This window comes from Canis lupus, chromosome 3 (genome assembly GCF_011100685.1).
Source record: "Canis lupus familiaris isolate Mischka breed German Shepherd chromosome 3, alternate assembly UU_Cfam_GSD_1.0, whole genome shotgun sequence".
Classification (NCBI taxonomy): domain Eukaryota; kingdom Metazoa; phylum Chordata; class Mammalia; order Carnivora; family Canidae; genus Canis; species Canis lupus.
In genome coordinates this window covers 69,225,257-69,249,352 of record NC_049224.1, presented here as the reverse complement: position 1 = coordinate 69,249,352, position 24,096 = coordinate 69,225,257, and the positions used below count along the sequence as shown (strand labels likewise).

Genomic DNA, 24,096 nt, shown 5'->3' with positions numbered 1-24,096 from the left:
AAAACAGAGATACTTGTTTTTCTCTGAATTTCTTTAGACCTCCATTACCTCAGATAAAAAATGGGATGGTAACGTCTACCTGAGATGAATTCATTGGTTCTTTTTGACAATTAAAGTAGATTACCTAAAAGAGAGAGGATTTCTGCTTTCTCTTCTGTTTCTATTATTTTCCACTGGGTGGGTTGCCTGATACCTCCAAGCCTCTTGATTCTTCCATAAAACGGAGAGGAGACCTGCTTCCCTGTTTCACCAGTTTGGACACGGATCCAGTGAGAACAAATGGTCTTAGAATATGATGTGCAGAATGTTAATATAAGTGTGAGTGGTGCCTGCAGCCCACACACCTTTTCACAGAGAAAGGAGAACCCCAAACAGAGTCCTGACAGCTGATCCTCTACACGAAGTTCTGATTATCAAGCAAGATGGGGGAAGTGTGACATGGGTATTTTAAATAATAATTTTAGATTTGTGAAGATGTGGGGGGCAATGTTCCAAGAAGTAGATTTGGTCTCCAAACTCAGGTCTGAGTGTGCTGTGATGTGCAGGCAAGGAAGTCTCAGAGACTGTTCTCCCCAGCCCAGCTTTTTGCCTCATTTTTTGCAGCTATTTTATTTGGAGCTTAAATCTTCAGACTTTAGGTGAAGAGGAAGCACTTTTCTTTTTCTTTTTCTTTTTTTTTTTGTTCTTTCCTCAAAGTCATGAATGCTCTTCAAGCAAAAATTATTAGTTTTACACTATTTTCTTGGCACCAAATTGCAGTTTAATGACAGATCTAGGGTAGGGCTTTGCTGATTCCACAGCAGAGATTTGGGCTGTATTTTCTAAGAGAATATAGCAAAGGTGGCATGTGCTATTCATCGGGCTGCAGACAGGCTTTTGCACGTCGGCTCACTTACCTGCTCATTTTCAGCTGAAAGTAATACTAGGTATTAATTTCAATCTACTCAACGCCTGCAACTATTGAGTCCTTGACCTTTGGACCTTTTCTGTCCCTCAGTGCCTGATATTATGGGGGGAAAATGACTGTAGTGAAATATATCTAAGTCCCCTTACACATTGGCTCAGGGGCCCTTAGGCACCAGCCCTGCACTTCTGCTTCCTAATCTGCATGAATGAGCCTGATGACTGCTGCCCCTTCCTGAAGCACTCCTACTTGTCCACCTGCTCCTGGGCGCCCTCTGAGGAGGCTGTAATGGACCTGCCCATGAACAGCTGGAGTACTTATCTCTTAACTCCTGACTCTTATTGGATGAGGTGCCTCTGAAGATTCTATGGTCCTCCTAGGGTACCCCTGTGGGCAGATGAGCAGAGAGATGCTGGTGCTGAGTGAGGATGCTGTCAGCCTCCAAGACAGCCTGTCCGTCTGGACTGCAGGTGTCTGAGCTTGGGCCAGAGAACAGATGGGGCATTGACAGCATTGTCTACTGCAGTGCACACCCCAGGTTGGGCAGGATCAGGTATGAATAAGCAGAAACAATGAGCCCAGAGCAGAGGGCACTAGCATGAAGGTAGGAGGTGAGAGGGTAGCAGACAAAGGTAAAATGTGACGTAGATAGAGCAGCCCATGTGGTAAGCACAGATCTGTGAATTTCCCTGCCAAGGGGCCTGCAATCCCCATTAACCTGCACACATGCTCTGTCTGCATGGACAGTGAGGCCAAAATAACTTGTGTTCGTGATGTCTGTGAGGTTCCATCTTTTCTTCCAACTTACATTCATCCTAAACTATCCATCCTCTTCCTCCCTAAACTAGTGTGAGTCTCTGTTCCTTGCCCCAGGTGAAGCCCCAGCTAAAACATTCAGTAAGCCCACAGTAACCCAACCCCAGCTAAACTAGAGTCCTGGGCTTCATCATTAATGCTGGCCAGAGTCTGTGTCTATGCAGTAAGGGATGCTATTCTTAGAGGTGCTAAGAATTCAGATCCAGAATCTGATCCCTAGGTTTGGTTCGTAACTCACCTGCTTTTTGCTGTGTGATCTTGGCAGGTTACTTAACCCTGCTGTGCTTCCATTTTCTTATCTCTTAAATGGGAATAATGAAACCTACCTTATGGTAGGTATGAAAAGCTAATGAGCTAATACAAGATGTGCTCAGAACACAAATTGGCAGGGTCAGCTGGTGATGGAGCCCTGCACCAGCAGAACCCGGCTTGCAGGGCCAACATTAATCCCTGCTCCATACCCAATGTCAAGAATACAGTGATTTTGTTTTCAAATCCTTGCTGAAAAAAAGGGGCTGAGATTGTTACTCTAATTTTTATCATACCTCAATAGATTGGAGGAAGAAGTTGAAGACTAATGGGCTGGTCTTGAAAGCCAGGGTTCTTCCAAGATTTGACATCTGAAATACAATCTAGGGATGAATCAAGGAAGTAACAGTTCCACCTTGGCAGGGGCATGATTTTGGTACTCTTAGAGTCTTCTAACAGACTTGTATTATTTCCAGAGCCTCAGGGTTTCTAAGCACATAAACTTGGACCAGTCAGCCTGGAATATACCCATTCTCTGCTTCAGGATATCTTGCTTATGCCCAGCTGGGAGCTTAATTAAGCCTCTTTGTGGGACAGGAGTAGTGGTAGCTCTAAGAGTCTGCTTAGTGAGGACCCCTAACAGCAGCTCCATAAAGCAGAGATAGTGTTGGGGCTGACAACTCTAACAAGTGGGAATGGGCTGGTATTGTGTCACCATGTCCAGGGACAGCATCCTATTAGGTATTAGGTACTAGAATTTATTTATTTATTTATTTATTTATTTATTTATTTATTTATTTATGAGATGCAGAGAGAGAGAGAGAGAGAGGCAGAGACACAGGCAGAGAGAGAAGCAGGCTCCCTGCAGGGAGTCCAATCCAGGACTTGATTCCGGGATCCTGGAATTACACCCTGAGCTGAAAGTAGACGCCCAATCACTGAGCCACCCAGGCTACTAGAATTTAGTCTCTGTTCCTGCATTGCCCCCTTAAGATTGATAAGGACAGAAAGAATATCTCTGAGTCTGGAACCTTGCCTGGTTCTGTGGTCTGTAGTAGACTGTGATGCTTTTCAGGGCTGAGACAGATCCTGGTCCCTCTGTTTGCCCCACTAATTTATGACCTCTGAAGACTGAGACAGAACTGCATTGGGAAAGTATTTGGTGTTCAAAAAGCATTTGTTGCATATACACACCAACAAATGGATATGAAGAAAACAAACAACCCTTACCCAGAGGAATTCCATATGCTGTTCCTCAGCCCCAAAAGTGGAACAGTTTTTCAACACTTGGTTGCCTATTAAAATTATTAACTCTTTAAATTCCAGAAACTATGTACCATCTCAGAAGAGCAGGCCCAGGCTGTCCAACTAGCCAAGTTCTCTCATTATACTTTGATGTTGACCTCTGTACCACATTATAACGGTTATTCATTAGTCAATTGTGTGATTATATTTTCTATAACTAGCTTCTTTCCCCACTATAAGCTTCATTAGGTCTAGAAATGCATCATTTTTGCTCATCATAGCATTTTAAGTGTCCAGAAGAGTGTCTGGAACATAGAAGATCTCAAAAAATATTTGCTAAGTGCATGAATAAATGAGCAAATATAAAAGACTGTGCATAACAACTGCGTTTACAGTGATCCTCTGTCATAAAAAGATTGAAAAGCCAATAGTTGGCTTTTATGGAGTCCAAGGTTGGCCAAAAAAAACAGCTGAAGGAGAAATGGCTTAGGAAATACACAAGAACTCTCTAATTATCTTTCTTATGGGTATCCATTTAGCCAGACGATTATGTTTCTTTGTTCTTCTTTCGGTAAACAGGTTTCAAAAAGGAGGTGCATTTTCAAAAATATTTACCAATTTTATAGACTTTTTTTACCCAAAGGTAATGCATGAATACTTACAGGAAAAAAAAAAAGTAATTCAACTGTAGGGAGTTTATCCCACTGAAGCACTTGTTTGCTGCAGTATTTTTTTTTTGTTGTTGTTAATTGCTCTGAGATAGAGACCTTTATCTAATAATTGGAGTGATGTACCCATCAGTGCCCTATGGATACCAATGACTGTAAATGTACCAGCAAACTTTTTGAGCAAAGTCATCCCTGTTTTCTTTATTACTACTTTTTTTTTTTTACATAACATGAACCAAGGTTCCCGCTCCCCACATGCACATGTTGTTCTGAAGCATCATCCTTGCTAATTACAAACTCAAGATAATAAATGCAATGATCGAGCCATGCATTGATGGGGGAAGGGTCACAAATTGATCTGTCAAGTTCAAATATCAAAAAAATCTTCATTAGGATATAGAAAGGATTTTCAAGCACACATTTGGTATGACATAGAAATGACTTAACCTAAGCATATACCATAATCCAATATCTGAGATTTTTCTTTTTTCATCTTATTTATGTTACTTGGAGAAACTCACATTTGCAGACTTTTACTAATTTATGCCAATGTTTTCCAACTGGTGCTTTATCAAAAGTATTGTCCTATGTCCTCTTTTGACAAGTTAAATGGCAAAGCAGGAAAGTTGGTGAAAAGTGCTCATTCATTCTTTGTTCACCTGTTCATTTACTCACTTGTTTGTTTAAATATGACATGTTGTCAACAAAACTGTGTTTAAAATCGACAACCTGTTAGGAATCGTGTCAGGCTCTCCAAGGACCCTGAGGGATGACTGGTAGCATTGATGTCACTAGAATAACCTGGTTGGAACCCTTTGTAAGAAAATCTACAAACACCATGGTCTTTGTTGGACTGTCCACTGCACTGGTGGGTCTGTCCTCTTTCCACCAAAGTCTTGCATCAAATAAGCAGAGATGAATAAACTAGAGAATCTGACTTTAGGTAGAAAAGACAGGTACGTGGACAATGTGGCATTTGTTAGGAGCAAGCTAAGTATAAGTGTGTGTGTATGGCTACAGATGAAGAGAGGGTCCCCCAAGCTGACCACTGATAGGTAAGTGTGAGTGATAATGGTGACAGGACAGAGAAAAGGGGGGACCTATTCTATCTCAAGAGAAGGTCCTTGAGGGAAGGGACAGGTGTGCCTGAATTCTTGCAAGATTTTTGACATAGCAGTTTATGAGAGAGAGATAAAAAAAAAGATGGTAAATATTTCTAGAATTGAGAATAAGCCTATTTTTCAGGAGTCAGACAGGTACGTAGGCCCAGGAGAAACTACATGCTCTTCCCTTTCTTTCCCTTTTATTTCTCCACATTCTGCTCTCATCTCTCATCTCCCACATGGCCTCTTCTGCTGAGCTTCTTGTCTGAGCAGGAGCTCATTCACTGGGGATGACGTTCCTTTCCATGACTGAGACTTCTCGGCCCGCACGCTCCCAGGCTGGATCCCCTGCCGGCCACCCACTGAAGTTGGCCAGCTGTGCAGGCAGCCCAGGCGGAAGGTTGGTGGTGAGTCTTCTGCACACAGGAAGTACCTGGCTCATTCTGCTGATTGTGCAAAATGAGAAAGGCAGATAGGAGGTTACTGTTTTTCCAAGTGACAGCCGGAAATAAAAAGGCAACGAGGCCAAATGTTCACTGGGACAGAGCATCTTGATGGGGAGGTTGAAATTCAATCAACTTAATGAGGAGAGGCGGTGGCATTAGGTGCACTGCCCGGATTGGAGCGCCATGCATAAGCAGATAAAACTAAAAAAGGTTGACTTAAAAGATATTTAGGAAGGAGATAAGGCCTCTAGGAAGGCTCCTACTTACTATCTACATATAACATCACTTTATCTGCACCAACTTTCTTGCAAGCCAAAATCTGAAATTCAGGAGTAGAAACTGCCTTTTCAGGCAACTTAATACCATAGGACCCAATTAACTAGGGACAGATAGAAAAGGGGAGATAAAATAGTGTATAATGAGATCATCAGGGGTATGCAAATGAAATCCCACATTCTTGTAATACTTTGATAGAAAAGATATTTATACAAATCATTATATTTATATGAGGAGCAGCCAGGATCTGCCCCTGTCTGGTGCCGGCGTGAATCACCCTCAGGGCCACCGAGAATTCCAGGGGCCCCTAGAGGCCAGGTCAGAGTTGATGCATCCAGGCAGACCTGGAGTGAAGGCATCACACTTTCTGGGCTTGAAGCTGCACCCCCTGTTCCTGGGAAAACAGTGAAGATTCTCAGCAATGTGTTCTCCACTGCCCGCAACTTTTATTACTCATGATACTGAAAAAAAAAAAAAAAAAAGTCACAGGGAAGAGAAAATCAGTGATTTTCAGGAACCCAGAACTTACTAGATAAGTCTTTCCACATACTGTCTTTAATCATCTTCACATTCTTGCAGGAAAGAGTCCATTGTTCTTATTTTATAGATTAAAACCCAAGACTGGGGGTGTCCCTAAATGGCTTGCTTAAAGCTGCAGGTGAGAGAGTAGGGCCAGGGTGCCTATCTCAGAAATGCTAGAAGCAGACTGCTTGACTCTGCTACATGGGTGGAATCACAGGCGTCTTCCAGGTACTACTCAGAAGCAGGTGTTTCCTTTTCCAGATGGTCCTAGAGATTCTGCAACATTCTCTGTGAAGTCTCTGGTGGTTCTTTGATCTCTGGCAGACTTTTTTTTTTCTTTTTCTTCTCATGCCCTTCTAGGGCTTACACATAGTGGCCACCTTTTCCTAGACCTCACCCTCCAGACACCTGCTCTCAGGTGCGTTTAAAATGGGAGGAACCACATAGAGGCCCTGTGTCTTCGAATGGCATTCAGGTACATTTTGGGACTTCTTCATGATATCACCCCAACCAGCCAGGATGAACTCAAGCTCCTTCACTCTCTGTACTTTTAATATTATCCATTTGAAAAGAATTAGTTGATAATTCCAACTTCTGTCTTTAAAATTATTATTAAAATTTTTGCCATTTGTTCTAAGAACTGAAACTATACCTTTATATTCTCCTGTATTTTCCTGTTTTGGTTAGTCTGGCTTGGTGTCCCAGATCTAGGCCAACACTATGGATCAATCTGCCTTATCTCCTATCTCTGACTAGGTACCTGGATGGATCTTTTGTATTTATTTGCTTATTTATTGATTTGAGAGACAGCATGAGAAGCAGGAGGGGTGAAAGGAGAGGGATGGGGGAAAGAGAATCTCAAGCAGGCTCAATGCCCAGTATAGAGTCTGATGCTGGACTTGATCTCATTACCCTAAGCTCATGACCTGAGCCAAAATCAAGAGCAAGGCACTTAACCACTGAGCCACCCAGGCAGCCCTGAGTGCAGCTTTTAAAGTTAATATCCTAGTGAACCCAGTCTTCTTGTCTTTATGACCCTAGGCTTCCCAGCAAACAAAAAGTAAAAAAAAAAAAAAAAAATTAAAAAAAGTTTTCTTCTCTTTGATGTGATCAAAAAGCCAGATTGGCTCAGAAATAGACAAGGGCCAATGAATACTGGAGGACACGTCTCCAACTTTAATTACTTTCTGTGATACGTTGGTTGCTTGCTTGGAGTGTAAGAATCTCCTGTGTGCGATCTCCATCATACAACTGCAGTCATGAGCAGTTATAAGAGCTGTCAAGGTCCAGCACAAATGCTGCTTCTTGTTTAGTTTCCATTTTGTATATATCTGGCTCCAAACCTTTAGATTAGCACAGATCACTCTCAACTCATTGGTCACTGGTTATTGGTTACCAGGGCTTCAGGGCCATTCACAGCAATGGTCAGATCCCTTGGTTTGTATTGCTTGTCCTTGTGTTCCCATATTTGTGGATTATTTGTTTCATTCACCCCTAATGTCCAATACTGGGCTCCTGACTTTTATTTTATATGAAACTCAAGGTACTTGCTTCTAGGCTGGATTCTCTTCAGCAAGTAAGACCCAAACTCAGCCTGGTTACTTCAACCTTCATGAAGTAGTGTAGTAGTTTCAAGAGTGCCTATCAATGTCATGGTGTTGTTTTACACATGTTTTTGTTCACATATCTGTCTCCTGTAGTATACTGGAGACTGTATCCCAGCTGGGAATTGGACCTCGTTTACCTTCTTTCTTGAATTTTTTTTCTTTCATTTGTGTACCCAGTTCTCAAGTACTCAATAAATGTTTACCATATCAATGAACAAATACATGAATGATAAATGAATAAATATGCTTTTCAAGTCACGAGAACTAAAAATGGCTATGTGATCTTCTCCGTCTCTTGGCAGGTTCACCACATTTAAATCTGTTCATGGAGGCCTGGATCCATGGTGAGTCACTACAGCACCCAGGGCATATGGCAGGGCACCCTCCAGGGATCTCAAAGAATATCAAGGTTGGAAAAGACCCAAAGGAAAACCAGCTCTTGTAATGGCTCATGTTTGTGGGAATGGCAACACATAGTATCTCTCCACACACCTTTCCATCTACAATGAACAATGCATCTCTTGAAAACCAAACCCCTAAAGGGGTCTATGGGCCAGAAATAGATCCAGCAGATGTTTAAATGACTAACAAGGGCAGTATTTCAATTGAGAGATATCTAGAGTCATCAGTTTTCCACATACTTTCCTATACAGTGTTTTATCTTAATTTCATAATAATCTCAAGGTATGAGCAGAGAGGAAGTTATTAACTTCCATAATTAGGATGAAGAAATAAGCTCAACAAGGCAAAATGAGTGACTTGACAAAGGACACAGTGTCAGTGAATAGACAGAACTCAAACCTGGATACTCTTTCCGTATCACGATGCCATTGTTTAAATGAAAAAAAAAGTTAGAAGAAAGAAAACATCATCCATTTACTTATATCCTTCTTTGCATGTGATTTAAACCCACTTATTTGGTCAGTTTTCAAAAACTATAAATGGTGTGTTATCATAGAACAAGCACATGGAAGTCACAATAGGCCTATGTTTAAATCCCAGGAGCACTATCCATAATGTGATAACCTCAGAGAAATGGACTAACCTCTCAAGGTCAGTTTTTTCAACATAAAATTTGAAAAATAATGCATAATGCAAACATTTCTGAAGATTAATTGATATTGTGCATCATTCCTGGCACACAGTAGGTCTTCCAAACACAGTACTGATTTTTGTTACTCTAACTCCCCCATGTGAAGCCGACCTTAGATATAATAAATGCTTATTTTATCAGTTTTTGATTTATTGATATTTGGGGGAGGGGCTTTGTAAAGATGAAAAAATATACCTCACTGAGTTATAAGTTTAGTAAATGCTTTTACTTGAAGAAAATAAAATAATAGGAAATACTTCATTTAATACTTATGGTACAGCATCTGAATGGTAGAACTGAAGGTATTGGGAGATGATTATTCCAATTTCAGACAGCACAGTTTGATTTGGCATAGACAAGATCTCTACTGTTGTGGAGCCCTATCTCCCATGGCCCCTCTTAGTGCAAAGTCAGTTTGCATACATGCATGGATTCATGCATGGGGCATGGGCTGCACATGCTCCATAGCCCTCACCAGCCCTCCTCCTGATAGACTCAACACTCCTAAGGTTTCAGCTGAACTCCCATTCCTAATGCTCAACCTCACTCCCAGAAAAGGCAGTAGCTCTCCAACCAGCCAGAGTATGCTCTTTGTAGGCAACCTGAGCCAGGTTGAGGGCCTCACACAAATAAGAGGCTAGAAAATATTTGGTTGTTGAATCCCTCTTCCATATGATGACCCTCCAAAAAGCAAATCTATAAATCTATACATGTATTTTTTTTAATGCAGTGATGTGATTTGTTTCATCCCTTAGCAGAATTTAATGCTCCTAATCATTTCTCTGATGTTCAGGTCCCCTTTGCCATTCTGAACCTTCAAATTTGGCTACCTCTCCAGACTTGCTCTCCACCAGGCTGCTTGAACCCTGTCTCCAGTATAAGGAATGGAGAAATGAGCCTGTGAACACACTTGGCTTCTGAGAGCTCTAAAATTCCTTCCTTTTGTAAGATCTATTATGTGAATTTGGAGCTAAGCCTCAATACATCTACCTGAGTAGCATCTTCCAGATTCAAAGAGAGACTCTTTAACCAATAGAACTCTTTGATTTCAGTGCATCCAAGGAAGGAGCACAACTACAGATAAAAGCAGAAATTGGCAACTTCTACATCGGTTGTAAATTATAAACATCAAAGCTGCACTTTTTGTCACTTCCAGGTGTTTTTTGTTGTTGTTGTTGTTTTTTTTTTTTTTTTTTAACTTGTGTTTGTTTCAGTCTAAACAGGCTGGAAAAAAAAAACAATAAGAATGCATTCTCTTTAAGCTGAGAATGTAGTTCTTGCATTAAGTGTTAATAATTTCAGCCTGTGAAATACCCAGATCCTTTGATCCTTTATTGGGACTGTAAGTAAAGGTCTTTGCAGGGGATGCAGGTACCAGTTATAAAAATCTGTGCAGTGACTTGAAAACATCTTCTCTAATTTTTTGATAGTCATCTCACTGGCAAGTGAGATCCATGTCCCCTCCTCCAGAGTCTTGGCTGGCCTTTGCGGCTCACTCTTCACTCTTGATCAAGAAGCAGCAGCAGGGATGACTTCTGGGGCTAGATTGTTGAATGCAAGGAAGCATGCACTGTTGTTAGCTGGGACATTTGCTCTTGGAACCTGAAGCTGATGTGTGAGCAGTCATTCTACTTTGGAGTCACCATGCTATAAGGAAACCCAAACTATCAGCAAATATACCAGATAGTGGTATAATGGCATATGACTACCATTATCTATGTGGAGAAAGGATACAGAGAGACCTGCAGATTACATGGGGAGATAAAGATGACCATTCAGCTGCTAGGTCCAGTCCCCCCATTCTACTTCCACCTGCTATCTGACTGCACAAACGCATGAGCATCCCTGAGCCAAATATTGCCCAGCTGAGCCCTTCTTATTTCCAACTCAGAGAAGCAGTGACAGATGATAAAATGATTGTTGTTATTTTGATACTTTGGGAACTAATTATTCTAAAAAATAGTACCTAGAATATTCTCTTTGTAAAATTTGCTTGCAACATAATTCAAAAACAATTCCTACGATAGACATCACCTGGGCTACAGAATCAAAGTTGAATAAGACAAAGTTCCCGGCCTTAGAGAGTTCACATTCTGGAGGTAGAATCCAGTCTCCAGAAACCTAGGAACTACATTTTTACAGAGCCCACTGCCACCCTACTGCTAGGACTAATCTGAGAGTTTATCAAGCAGAGAGCATAGAGATGAGTGTTCTTTAGGAAGACAGATCATGTACAAGCTCAGAGAGATATGAGTGCCATGTGTCATCCAAGGCAGGGATGCTTTGCATTGTGGTTGAAGCCCAGGGTGAGCTGTCAGGATGAATTAATCTAGAAAAAAATAGATTTAAATGGGACCTTGAAGCAGTTTTGTAAAAGAGTTGGATATCACACTAAAGTGTTTAAAATGTATTCTGTTAAGTGATAGTGAATCAGGCTATAGAGAAGTATTGATCAGATGCATGCTTTAAAAAAATATTTTATTTATTTGAGAGAGAGAGAGCAGAAGTAGGGAGAGGGAGAAGCAGACTTCCCACTGATCAGGGAGCCTGATGTGGGACTCGATCTCAGGACCCCAGGATCATGACCTGAGCCGAGGGCAGATGCTTAATGGACTGAGCTACCAGGCACCCCAAGATGCAAGCTTAATAACTAGACACATGCACATAAACATACACTCTATATATATACATTCATATACGCACATTGATATGTATAGATGAGTAAATAAATGAAAAGAGATTTTTATAATTAGAAATACAATTATTGTATTATCAGTGCAGAAATGCATAAGAAGTATATGAAGAAGTTTTAAAATAATCTAAATCCCAATAACCAGAGATAAACATCGTTAACATTTCAGAGACTACATACAGAAATCTCTTCATGTGTATTCATTCATTTTAAAATATTTATTGATCATTTAACAGTGTCAGGCAGTGATGAATGAGAAATTTTATGGTCGTTGGTTTCATTGTGTTTCCAGTATAGTGACTGAGGTGGATAATAAACAGGAAAACAGCTCAACGCATAAACAATTGAAGGCTGTAACAAATGCCATGAGAAGAGGAAACAGTGTGTGCTGATATGGACTGGGGAGGTTTCCAGAGAGCAGGAAAAGGAGGCTTCGATAAAGAATATTTCAACTGAGACATGAAGGCTGCATAGAGGAAGAAGCAGACATAGACATTGAGTGAGACAGAACTTGGGGGATCCAGAGGCACCAGTGTGTCTGGGCAAAATGAGGAAGGGACCATGCTATGATTTAAGATTGTAGAGGAAAAGAAAAACCAGATTAGATCAGGGCAGCAGATAAGTAGGTCATGGGACACTATCAGAGTTTGAATAGTGTCCTAGTGAAAAGGCATTACATTGGTTTTAAATAGGTGACAGTTTTGGAAACGTATGCAAGTATATGCTATGGTCTGAATATTTTTGTCCTCTGTCCCCTAAATTCATATGTTGGAACCCATCCCTCAAGGTGATGATATTAAGATGTGATTAGTGCCCTTATCAAGGTAGTCTTAAAAAGGGCTCTTACCCCTTCCACAATGGGAAGTTATAGGAAAAGTTGGCCAGCTAGGTAGAGGGTTCTCGGCAGATGCCAAATCTGCCAGCACCATAATTTTGGGCTTTCCAGCCTCCAGAACTGTAAGAAATAATGTTGGTAGTTTAATAAGCCACTTGGTTTATGGTTTTCTATTCTACAGCCCAAACAGATTAAGACAGTATATAAATATAAAAATAACTTTAAAGAAATGGGATTATAATACACATGCTACTTTATTGCCATGTAAAATGTTCTGAATGTTTTTATATGTGCATAAATATAGCTCTTTGCTATTATTTAAGTGGCTATAGAGTATTCCGTTACACACATGTACTATCATTCATTTAACCAATCCCTTATGGATGGACATTAGCTTTTTGCTGTTATAAAAAATGCTGTGTTGAATATCCATAGAGCATGTGTTATTGTATACTTTCATTAATTTTTATTATTTTTTTAGAGAGAAAGAGAGTACAAGGAGAGGTAGAAGAGGAGAGGGAGAGGGAAAGAGAAAATCTTAAGTAGGCTCCACACTCAGCACAGAGCCCGACTCAGGTCTTGATCTCATGACCCTGAGATCATGACCTGAGCTGAAATCAAAAGCTGGATGCTCAATGGATTGAGCCACCCAGCATCCCTCTAGACTTTCCTGAGAACATGTAGGGAAAAATTAACTGCAAAGGCAATCTGAGTTAAAGAGATATAGGATATAAATTTTGAGTCTTATTGTTAAATTCTTTTCCAAATTTGCTATACCAGTTTCTATTTCCTATAGCATTGAATGAAAGTGCCTCTTTCCCTTAACACCATAGTCACTGATGCTGATACTTCTAATCTTCATCAACATTATAAGCTGCAAAATATCTCATTTTATTGCTGAATTTTTCCTTTAATTAGGGCTTAATTTTTTTTATAGGTTTCCTATTTGTCATTCATGTTTGGGGAATTAGATATTTATATATTCTTATATATTTATATATTAATAATAATAAATTAACAAATTTATAACTAATTTATAATGTATAAATATAATTTATAAATTTATAATCTATAAGTTATAATAAAATAAATAATTATAAATTAATATTTATATATTTTTTGCTTATTTCTCTATTGACATAGCTGTCTTTTTTGTTGTGTTAGCTCTTAGTATAAAGCTGATGAAATTATTTATTAAATTTCAGATTTTAACTTTTGTTTTTATGTGATCACCCTCTCTGATCTTTTATGTTTTCTGTTTTTTGAGGTCAAACTTTGACAGAAGTAGAAAACAATAATGTCATGAAGATGATATGATGGCATTTCTGGAAAACCTTACAAGACCTCTTGAGTCACCAGTGCATACAATAAGTTCAGTAATCTTGACAGATATAAATAAAAATACAAAACTAAATAGTTTTCTCTTAAGAAAAACAAAATGAAAATAGAATAAAAAAATTCCATTCATAACTGCAATAGCATCAAACAAATATAAGTACACTTAATAAAAATACATAGTATTTTTTTCTGATGATACCCAAAAGAACCTACTTAGTGGAAAATGAGAGGATGAGTAAGTGAAGAAGCTTACCTGAGTTGCAATGAGGGGCACTCAGTATCATAAAGTTTAGCCCATCCTCAATCTAAAAATCCCAGTGATTTTTTTGAATTGACATAATTATTCTAAAGTTTATCTTATAAATATTCAATAGGAAAGATAACTCTGAAATGGGGAGTAATAAAAAATAGCTTTAATGTCATAAATATATATCATAAATCTTCTCTAAAACAGGAATCAATATAGAAAATGGCAAAATGATGAATGAAAGAGAATCCAAATTAGAGCCAAAAACACTAGAAAGTTAATCTTTGGCCAAGACAGCACTGAAATCAGTATTGAAATATGGATTATTCAATAAATTGTATTGGGACAATTGGCAAGACATTAGAGGGGAAAAATTAATTGGGATCACATCTTTATTTCTTACTCAAAATAAATTTCAAATAAGCAAAGATTTAAATGCAAAAGCAGGTTAAACAAAAATGCAGCCTTACAGATACTTGAATAAAATAAAGTTATTGTCACCTTTTAAATAACAAATGAGGGTGTGCAATATGGCCATGCAGTAGGGATTTGAAAGAAGAGAATGGCCAGGTGATAGTGAAGAGGTGGTGTTGACAGGCTTGGTGATTGATTTTGTGCAGAGCAGGAGGACCAAGGAAGGAAGGAGGAAATGTAATCAGTTTCTCTCTGGGAAGATATGAAAGCCTATGACGTTATTATCACCTGTAGAGATCCCCCTGCCTAAAGCCTGATCTAGACCCTGGTTTCTTGACAGGAAATTCATAGATTGAGCTACAGACTATACCACCACCTAGTTACCTAGTTACCAGTGTCCTCAGAGTCCTAGTCCTAGTGCCCCAGTAGTGCTTATGACCCTGCGTGAGTTAGCTTCAGTAAGCTGATCATCTAGTCAGGAGGGCTGGACTGTGTGTCCCCTAAATTCCTTTGTCAAAGTCTAACCTCCAGTACTTTAGATTGTAACCTTATTTGGAGAGAGGGTCTTTATGGGGTAATCAGGGTGAAGTGAGGTCATTAGAGTAGGCTTTAATCCAATATGGCTGGTATCTTAAATAAAAGGGCAAATCTGACACAGATAGGCACACAGGGAGAATGTCATGTGATGAAGAAAGCAGAAGTCAGAGTAATGCTTCTACAAGCCAAGAAATAACAAGGATTGCCAGAAAAGTGCTAGAAATGATGAGGGGCTTCGAAAAATTCTCTCTCACAACCCTCAAAAGGAATCAAGCTCTCCAAGACTTTGATCTGGGACATCTAGATTCCAGAACTCTGAGGTAATAAGTTTCTGTTTTTAAGCCACTCAGTTTGTGCTACTTTGTTGTGGCAGTCTTAACAAATGACTATAAGCACCGACACATTTTTCCTTTTTCCTATGTTTTTCATTTAAGTGTAAGAGGAATGAAAGGAAGGCATTAATACACAGAAGTATCACCACTTTGCTACAAATCAAACTTTGGGAGATGAATTACATAGTAGAAATAAACAAAATTGATCATGAAAGAAGTGTCTGATAATTTCAATTTTATTGGTCAGAATTCCTATTTTAAACACTATAATCTCTTCATTACTCATACAGAGAAGAAATGTATTAAGAGATATGAGGTAATACCATGTACCCCAAGGATGGTCAGAGAGTGGGCCTTGGTGCTGTAGGACCAGACACAGAGTATATAATCACACCATGAGGGCTTCTCTAAGACAAACCTGACTCTTACCCAGGGCACTTGCGGAGTAGATGCCAAAGGTCCCACTGTCACCCTGTCTGAGGGAATAACTGGCTCTGTCTCCAGATATCACCTCCTCATGTTGTTTATTTCCAAACGCAAGTCTAACCCAAAGAAACCAGGTCACATGCTCCAATCCTAGCTGCAAGAAGGTCAGGTGGGAACTTCCTGTCTTCTACTTTAGGTATGGCCAGACTTCTGAGGTCAGAAATTTGCCAGAACCAATGGTGAATGCTCAAAAATATCTATCAAGTGCTTCAGTCCCAATTCCATCATCAACATGCAGTGAAACCTGGGTAAGAACTCACCTGCTTTCTGGGCCCTTGTGTCATCACTAGTAAAATAGATAACTAGAGAGAATGCTATTAAAAGCCACTCTCTGATTTATAATTTCATGAAAGTTACAGTTTTGGTTTTCTGAAACTTTGTGGGCTTTTTTTTACCCCCCCCCTTTTTTTTTTCTTGAGAGTACTTTGGAGTTTCTGAGAAACTATATCAAGAAATATATAATAATTTTGTTGTTTGTGCATTTTTTTAAAATTGTATTTATTTATTCATGAGAGACCTACAGAGAGAGAGAGAGGCAGAGACAGAGACAGAGGCAGAGACATAGCAGGCTTTACACAGGGAGCCCGATGTGGGCCTCAATCTCAGAACCCTGGGATCACACCCTGAGGTGAAGGCAGATGCTTAACCGCTGAGCCACCCAGGCGTCCCATGTTTGTTTATTTAAAAACTAAACTAATTGGAACAATATGGTATCCTAGATGGGATCCTGGGATAGAAAAAGGACATTTGATAAAAACTAAGAAAGTATAAATTTTAGTTAATAATATAATGATACAGGTTCATTGCTTTTGACAAATGTACTAATGTAAGATGGTAACCATAGGGGAAATCAGGTGTGGAGTATATGGGAACTCTCTACAATCTTCACAATTTTTTTTATAAATCTAAAATAAAATTCAAAAGAAAGTCGATTATAAATTAATGAGTCACATTTGCTCTTTGAGAAGGGAAACAAGTTGGACATAGTTTATATAAGAAGGAAAACAAATCTTCAGTTACAGAACCAGAGATGTAGGGAGAAGACAAACCTGTCCTCTGAACCCTCTAAAGTGAGGTGCAGTTGCAGCACTGTGGATGAACCTTGATGACATCATGTTATGTGAAAACAGCTGGTTTCAGAAAGACAAATAATGTACGATTACACTCATATGAAGTATCTACCGTAGTCAAATGTATAGCATCAAAGAGTGGAATGGTGTCCCTGGGGGCTAGGGGGAGGGAAATTGGAGATTATTAATCAATGGGCATGACATTTCTGTGAGGCAAGATCTGGAGGTCTACTTGTCCAACCTTGTCCCTATATTATATCTTACACTTGGAAACCCTTTGAGAAGAAAGATCTTATGCTAAGTTTTCTTACCACAATAAACTGAAATTAAAACACACAAAATAAGTTAAGACACAGAACTGAGGATATTTGGCTCTAACAAAGCATGTGAGTAAGTCATTGGATGGTTGACATATGCAGCAAGATAGTTCTGAATAAATCCAGGGAATCTAGATGGAACAGTCTTGGGAGGACAGATGGGGCTTAGCCACACGGTGGTGTGGTTGAGAGAGCTCTACAATGAGGAATGTTTTATAGTAAGCAGAAAAGCCTCTACATTCCAAGCTCATTCAATGACTACATACTATTTACATCAATGAGATGGAATTGGAGGATATTATGCTAAGCAAAATAAGTCAATCAGAGAAAGATAATTATCATATTGTTTCACTCATACGTGAAATATAAAGAACAGGGCAGAGGACCATAGGGAAGGGAGAGAAAACTGAATGAGAAGTCATCAGAGAGGGCAAAAAACCATGAGAGACTCCTAACTCTAGGAAATTGAGGGTTGCTGGAAGGGAGGGAGGCAAGGGGTTGGGTTTATTGGGTGATGAGGCATTAAGGAGGGCATGGAATGTGATGAGCATTGAGTGTTAAACACAACTTTTAAATTATTTAAATTTTAAATTATTTAAACTACATCTGAAACTAATGAGGTACTATAAATTGGCTCATTGAATTTAAATTAAAAAAAAAGAATGCTATGTCACAAATGCTGGGTATGATTTTTGTTTCTACAATTTGAAGCAAAGGGGATAATTTCCCTAACTTATAATTGCAGAGCATATAAAAAAAGAATTATGATTAGTTATTTGCAAAAGGAAAGCAAAAGTCTTCAGACTAAGAACAAAAATACATATGGAACTGTAAGAGTGGATGTTCTGTAGAACTCTTGGTGCAAGCATTGGAAGTAGTTGTGGTTTGAATATGTCTCCCTAGATTATGTATGTTGAAATTTTAACTCCCAGTGTGATAGTATTAGGAGATGGGATGTTTGGGAAACATTTAGATCATGAGGGCGGAGCTGTTATGAATGGGATAATGCTCTTTCAAAAGACTCCCCAGAGAATCTCCTAGTCCCTTCTGCCATGCGAGGATACGAGGAGAAGTCTAAAAGCTAGAAGAGGGCCCTCACCTGACCATGCCAGCATCCTGACCTCAGACTTACAGCTTCCAGAACTGTGATAAATAAATTTCTGTTGTTTATAAGCTACCCAGTGGGTATTTTGTTATAGAGTATCCTGAATAAACTAAGACAGAAGTCTCACAAAATCTGGCACTTCCACAACTTATGGATATGGTGGCCTTTCATCAGAATTATGGAAAACCATACCAAATGCTTGTCGCTGTAGCTGGCCAACAGCTTTGTTGTCAGAAAGGGAATATTTAAACTCGGCTCAGTGAAGCGGCCTCTCATTTCTTGTCCTCAGGAAAGGAGTGACCATCAACTTATGTCCTCTGCAAACTGATCAAAGCTACAAATGGTTTTTGTATTGTTTCAAGGTACCATTTTGTGCCAAATCAAGGAAGTGCCTTCTGATGCTTGTGCTTTCCATTGCCCTGGTTTCTAGAAGTAAGGACCCCCAAATAGTGTTACTGAAAATAGTTTTCTGAGAATAAAACTCTCATTTACTTTAGTATTTTAAATATATTCATCCCTAAATTATTGTTTTCATAATGAAGCCATCTTCCTAATGAGTGGAACAGCTGGAGTGCTCTACAATCACCAGCAAGCCCAAGATGACTTTCCTAATGTAAACACTTTCACAAGAGAAAAGCCCATAAAATATGACCTCTACGCAGTCAATACAAACCAATTGTCTCTGACTTTTAATGGACAGTTCTACAGACAAGCACAGGGGTATGATACTATTAGCAATCTATTAAAAGTGTTCCTTTATCTATATCTATTATTATCTGATTAAATTCTCAAACTATTCTGGTAGGGTAGACAGAGTTGGGGCAATTTTTCTTCTATTTGCAAACATTACACTGAAGCTCAGCATTTATTGAACTATTCAGGACTAACAGAGCCAAAAAATGAACGCCAGCATTTCTAAGGAGAGGAGTTAATTCCCTTTGGATGAGAGGTGCAGTTTGAATCACTTTTTAAATTGACATACAATTGGTATTTCCTTGAAAGAACTTGTTTATGTGAATAGAGAGATACTTATATTGACTTCTTGTAAAATTTTTGTTATTAAAATGATTTTACAAAGTCAAGGTTAGACTCTGGTCTAAAATTTTGTTTAGCTGCCTCCAGGGAAATGTAGTTCTAGTTTTCAAAAGCTGAGGGAAGATTTGGAAGCTTCTACAAAAGAAGAAAAATGAGAAAATCTGCACTAGAAAGACAATTGTACTTATTAGTTCTCTTAAATTGAAATGTTAAACTTTATTGGAAAAACAGTTCATATTAATTAATTTGTGCTTTTTCTTCTCGAGAAAGATTATATCCAAGTTAAAACAAAGGTTAGAGTAGTACATACTCTTGAATGTGAGTACAAATTAATTTTGTTTGTCCTTAATTAACTGTTATCAGCAATTGTCATCCAAGCATTCATTTTTATTTATAACTAGAGAAAAGCTATTATTTTTGTTTTTCTTCTGCATCTGAGGTTTCTCAAAGCCATATTATTGTTAGAAGTTATTTGGAGGGAAGAAAACACAGCAAACATTAGTTTTCCTTTTAAACTCTAATTCTTAATCTGTGACCATTAATTATGTTCCATTTCTCTCCTGTAAAGCATTTTTTTTGTCAAGATCTTTTTCTTTTCTCTTCATAGAAAGAGATCCCCACCTGTTCTTTCCAAACAGAAGCATGTATGAGATCTCAGTTCATATTTCATTTGAAAGCTCTAATTCTTTCTGTAAGCTCAGTCCATATTCTAACATTTATTTCCTAAAGAGTCCAAACTTCATAATTATTTATTTTTACTTGCAACATTCAATGCAAGCATCTATGAAAGAGTATAATTGTTTAGAGTGGTTCAAGTTTTTGAATTCAGACATTTCCAAAACTCAAAAGGAAATCTGTAAAAAGAATAGGGTGACAATTTTCCTGCAGAAAATAAAGTAATAACATGATATTAGATGGGCATTACCTCACTTCAGAGGGACTGCCTGTTGTTAAGGAAACAGTAGTGGTGTTGGAGCCAGTCAGGTCCTGGTTTGAAATCTGCCTCTGTCACTTGCTTGTTGTGTGACCTGTAAGGATTTTCCTGATGTCATAGAGCCTTGTGTTCTCATCTGTATTAGAAGGTGGTCATAATTGCTTCAGAGTCACCTTTGCTCTAGCTTTCTTGTATTTTCCTTCTAGAGTAGCTTATTCCCATCGGAATACAAGATCCTTAAAAAAAGATCCAGGCTTGACCTCAATTTTCCTCTTCCGATGACCTCTTCACTATCGCTTTCTTCCATGTACACCCATCCAGCATCTTCCAGCTGGCCTCTGCCCCATCACTAGACTGAAGGCACTTTCGTCGGAGTCACTCTACAACCTTTGCATTGCCATGCTTTACAGACCCTTTCCTTATCTTGTTCCCCTCTCAGTGGTAACTGATGCAGCATACTACTCTGCCCTTCTAGAAGCTCTTTCCTGTCTTTGCTCCTGTAATATGAGCAAGAGAATTGGCTTTCTTCCCATAACACCGACTGCTCCTTATGGCTCTCCTATGCAGGCTCCTTTTATTTCCTACCTCTTAAAGTCTGTAGTGCCTCCAGGCATGAGCTTGGGCCTCTTTTCTTCTCAATCTTCCATCCCCAGGTAATCTCAAAATTCTGAGGCTTCACAAGCTATCTCTATTTGCTGAATGCAAGTTTACATCTCCACTCACTACTTCTCTCATCCCTAGACTCGTATGTCCTATTGTCTATATGATATCTCTATTTAGACATCTGAAAGTCATTTCAAACCACACTTCCTCAAAAAAAAAGAACACCTGCTTCTACCTTACTCTTACTTTTCCAGTAACTGCATAGTTTGCAAACCAGTTATTAAATACTGGATTCAGGTCTACTCCTCCTTATTCCTCACTGGTCACATCAATGCACTGGTATCTCCTCATCAACTCCACCATCTCCTCTATTCCGGGTTAACATGGGTCTCCCCAAAATTCATATGTTGAAGCCCTAACTTCCAGTACCTCAAATGTACTTTATTTGGAGATAGAGTCTTTCAAAGGTGATTAAGCTAAAATGAGTCATTAGGGTGGGCCTTAATCCAATAGGACTTTGTCTTTAAAAAAAAAAAAAGAGGACATTTAGAGACAGACAAACATATGGGAGGTAGAAAGCAGGTGATACATCTACAAGCCGAGGCATGCAACAGGTTGCTAGTGACCATCAAAAGCTAGGGAAGAGACATGGGATAGATTCTCTCTCACAGAGGTGACCAATCTTGCTGACACTTTGATCTCAGATTTCTAGCCTCCAAAACCATGAAACAACACATTTTTGTTGTTTAAACTACTGGGTTGGTGATACTTTATTATAGCAGCCATCAGAAACCAATACACTATCTTTCTTCCATTTTTGCAACAGCCTCTCCCCGGTTCCATATTTGTCTGTTGCCCCTCTACTGTCTTGCATAGCAGCAAAAGTAATAGTTTAAAAAAAGTTATTCCAATTACACCCCTCTCTGTGTAGATAACTTCTCATTTGATATAGAATAAAGTCCAAATGCCATATGGATATGATTTCATCCCCACTTTATTTTTTAAATACCATCTCCCACAATTCTATCCTTCATTCACTATAGTTAGTCATATTAATCTTTTATCACTTTTAAGGATATTACAAAATTGGGGCACCTGGGTGGCTCAGTCAGTGGGTCATGAGATTGAGCTTGTGTTGGGCTTCCACTAAGTGTGGAGTCTGCTTAAGATTCTCTCTCTCTCCCTCTATCCCTCCCTCCTTCTCTCTCCCTCTCACTCTAAAAAATAAAATAAAATAAAGAATATTATAAAATTTCTTCCTACTCCAGGGCTTTGTGCATGTTGTTCCTCCATGACAGACTGATGGCCACTCTTCACATGACTGCTTATTTCCCATGATTCAGTTTTCTGCTTGCTTACTGAATACATTATCAGAAGGGCCTCCATTCCCTATCTCAATATTATACAGGATGTTCACTTATTTAATAATTTATTAGTTCATTTAAATGTGCATAATGCCTAGTGCTCTGAGAAATACACAGGCTCAGAGTGTAGGATCTTTGCCATCACCTTTACAATTTCGTCCCAATGTCAGACACATAGCAGCTCCCAGATACTTTGTTGAATGAATGAAGAATGGTCATAGAGGATATTTTTCAAAATGAATCTACATAGTATATACTTCATTTACTCAACATTTATTGACCAAGTTCCTTTAAGGTGCCTCACACTGTTTTAGGCAGTAGGATCTCAGAGTGGACAAGACATACATCTCAGGCTGGGGAAAGAGTAAAATTAAGGCCCTGAGAATGTGTGTATGAAGAATGGCATGAAGTCCACTGAGGCAGGAGAAGATTAAGGGTAAGATTTTGAAATATGAGAAACTGGAAGAGAGGAGAGACAAAAACAGATTTTTAAACTATGAGTGAGCAAAGGTCAAAGAAGAGAGAACAGTTAGGGCTATTTTTACAGAGTGAGAGAGGCAAGATAATGACTCGCACTGATGGTAGTCATGCAGGACAAGAGAAATGATGGGGCTACAGGTAATTTTCGAAGTAAAGTCCAAAGGAATAGCTGATAAATTGGATGTGGGTAATATTAATCGGAAGAGAACAGTTATGGATAATTCCCAGGTTCTTGACCTGAGGAACTTAATGAATGGAGTTGTCATTTATTGAGATGGGGTCACTCATGGGAGGAGCAGATTTCAAGGAAAAGATTGGAATCTTAGTTTTGGAAATATTAAATTAAAAATGTCTATTAGATAATCAGATGGAAATTCCAAATAAGCAGTAGGCTATCTAAGTTTAAAGTTCGCTGGAGGTTCAGCTCAAAGTAATAAGTGAATTTCTAGCCACAGGATTTTATACCTGGACACTGAATTAAGTCAGTGCCTGGAATAGTTTGCAACCAGTAAACCATCATTGTCTGTGGGTATATTGCTAATTCTTCCTTCTGCATTAAGTGTGAAGTCATGTTCAAGAATGATTTTGATTTAAATAATTGTATTGACATCTTATGCAATAGTGGCCATTTATTTGATTGATTAAAATGGAACAGAAAATGATACTAAATTTCTATAATAGCTCATGTGCTATGCAGGATGAGGGCATTCTTTTCTAAATGTTTATTGGATACTCTTTTAGCCAACAGACATTTATAGAAATCCCATTATGTGTCAACCACTGACTGTATCCAGATTACATAATGAAAAATACCAGGCAGTCCCCAGACTTAAGGAATTTAAAATCTGAAGAAGGAACAGGAAACTGTTTTAGCTAATAGTCCATTCTACAGCTACGTTAGCAAGTTCTGAAGTTCAAAAGAGAACACTGATGTAAACTGTTGAAATATGTCCCCTCACATCAATTAGTGTGCTTTTTATAAAAGAAGAATTTAAGACTCAAAATGTGAAGCAGCTTTCCCAAAGCAAGACTGGGTCTCAGATCCAAATTTCCTATCTCTAGATGGTGATAGGAACATCCAATTAGCTCATCTTGACCCCCTTATAAGACTGCCATTTAGTTTTGTTTTGTTTTTTTAAATATTTTATTTATTTATGATAGACATAGAGAGAGGCAGACACAGGCAGAGGGAGAGGCAGGCTCCATGCCGGGAGCCTGACATGGGACTCGATCCCGAGGCTCCAGGATTGCGCCCTGAGCCAAAGGCAGGTGCTAAACCACTGAGCCACCCAGGGATCCCAAGACTGCCATTTTGGAATGATGATGTCATGAGCCTTCAGTTCTTTATTTGAAAAACTGAGGGGAAAAAAAAAAAAGC

The 24,096-nt window shown here is 38.9% G+C and overlaps 1 long non-coding RNA gene across 3 annotated transcripts in view; it reads right to left on the bottom strand.

The window, feature by feature from the left end:
• The window catches only part of LOC102151487, a 63,421-nt gene extending 43,049 nt beyond the window's left edge, over nucleotides 1-20,372 (bottom strand). For 2 of the 3 annotated variants that reach the window (XR_005357243.1, XR_005357241.1), the window contains exon 1: nucleotides 20,263-20,372. This is a non-coding gene — a long non-coding RNA (uncharacterized LOC102151487). The remainder of the gene's footprint in view (nucleotides 1-20,262) is intronic. The other variant, XR_005357242.1, reaches the window with a different exon arrangement.
• Between the last annotated feature and the right edge of the window lie 3,724 nt (nucleotides 20,373-24,096).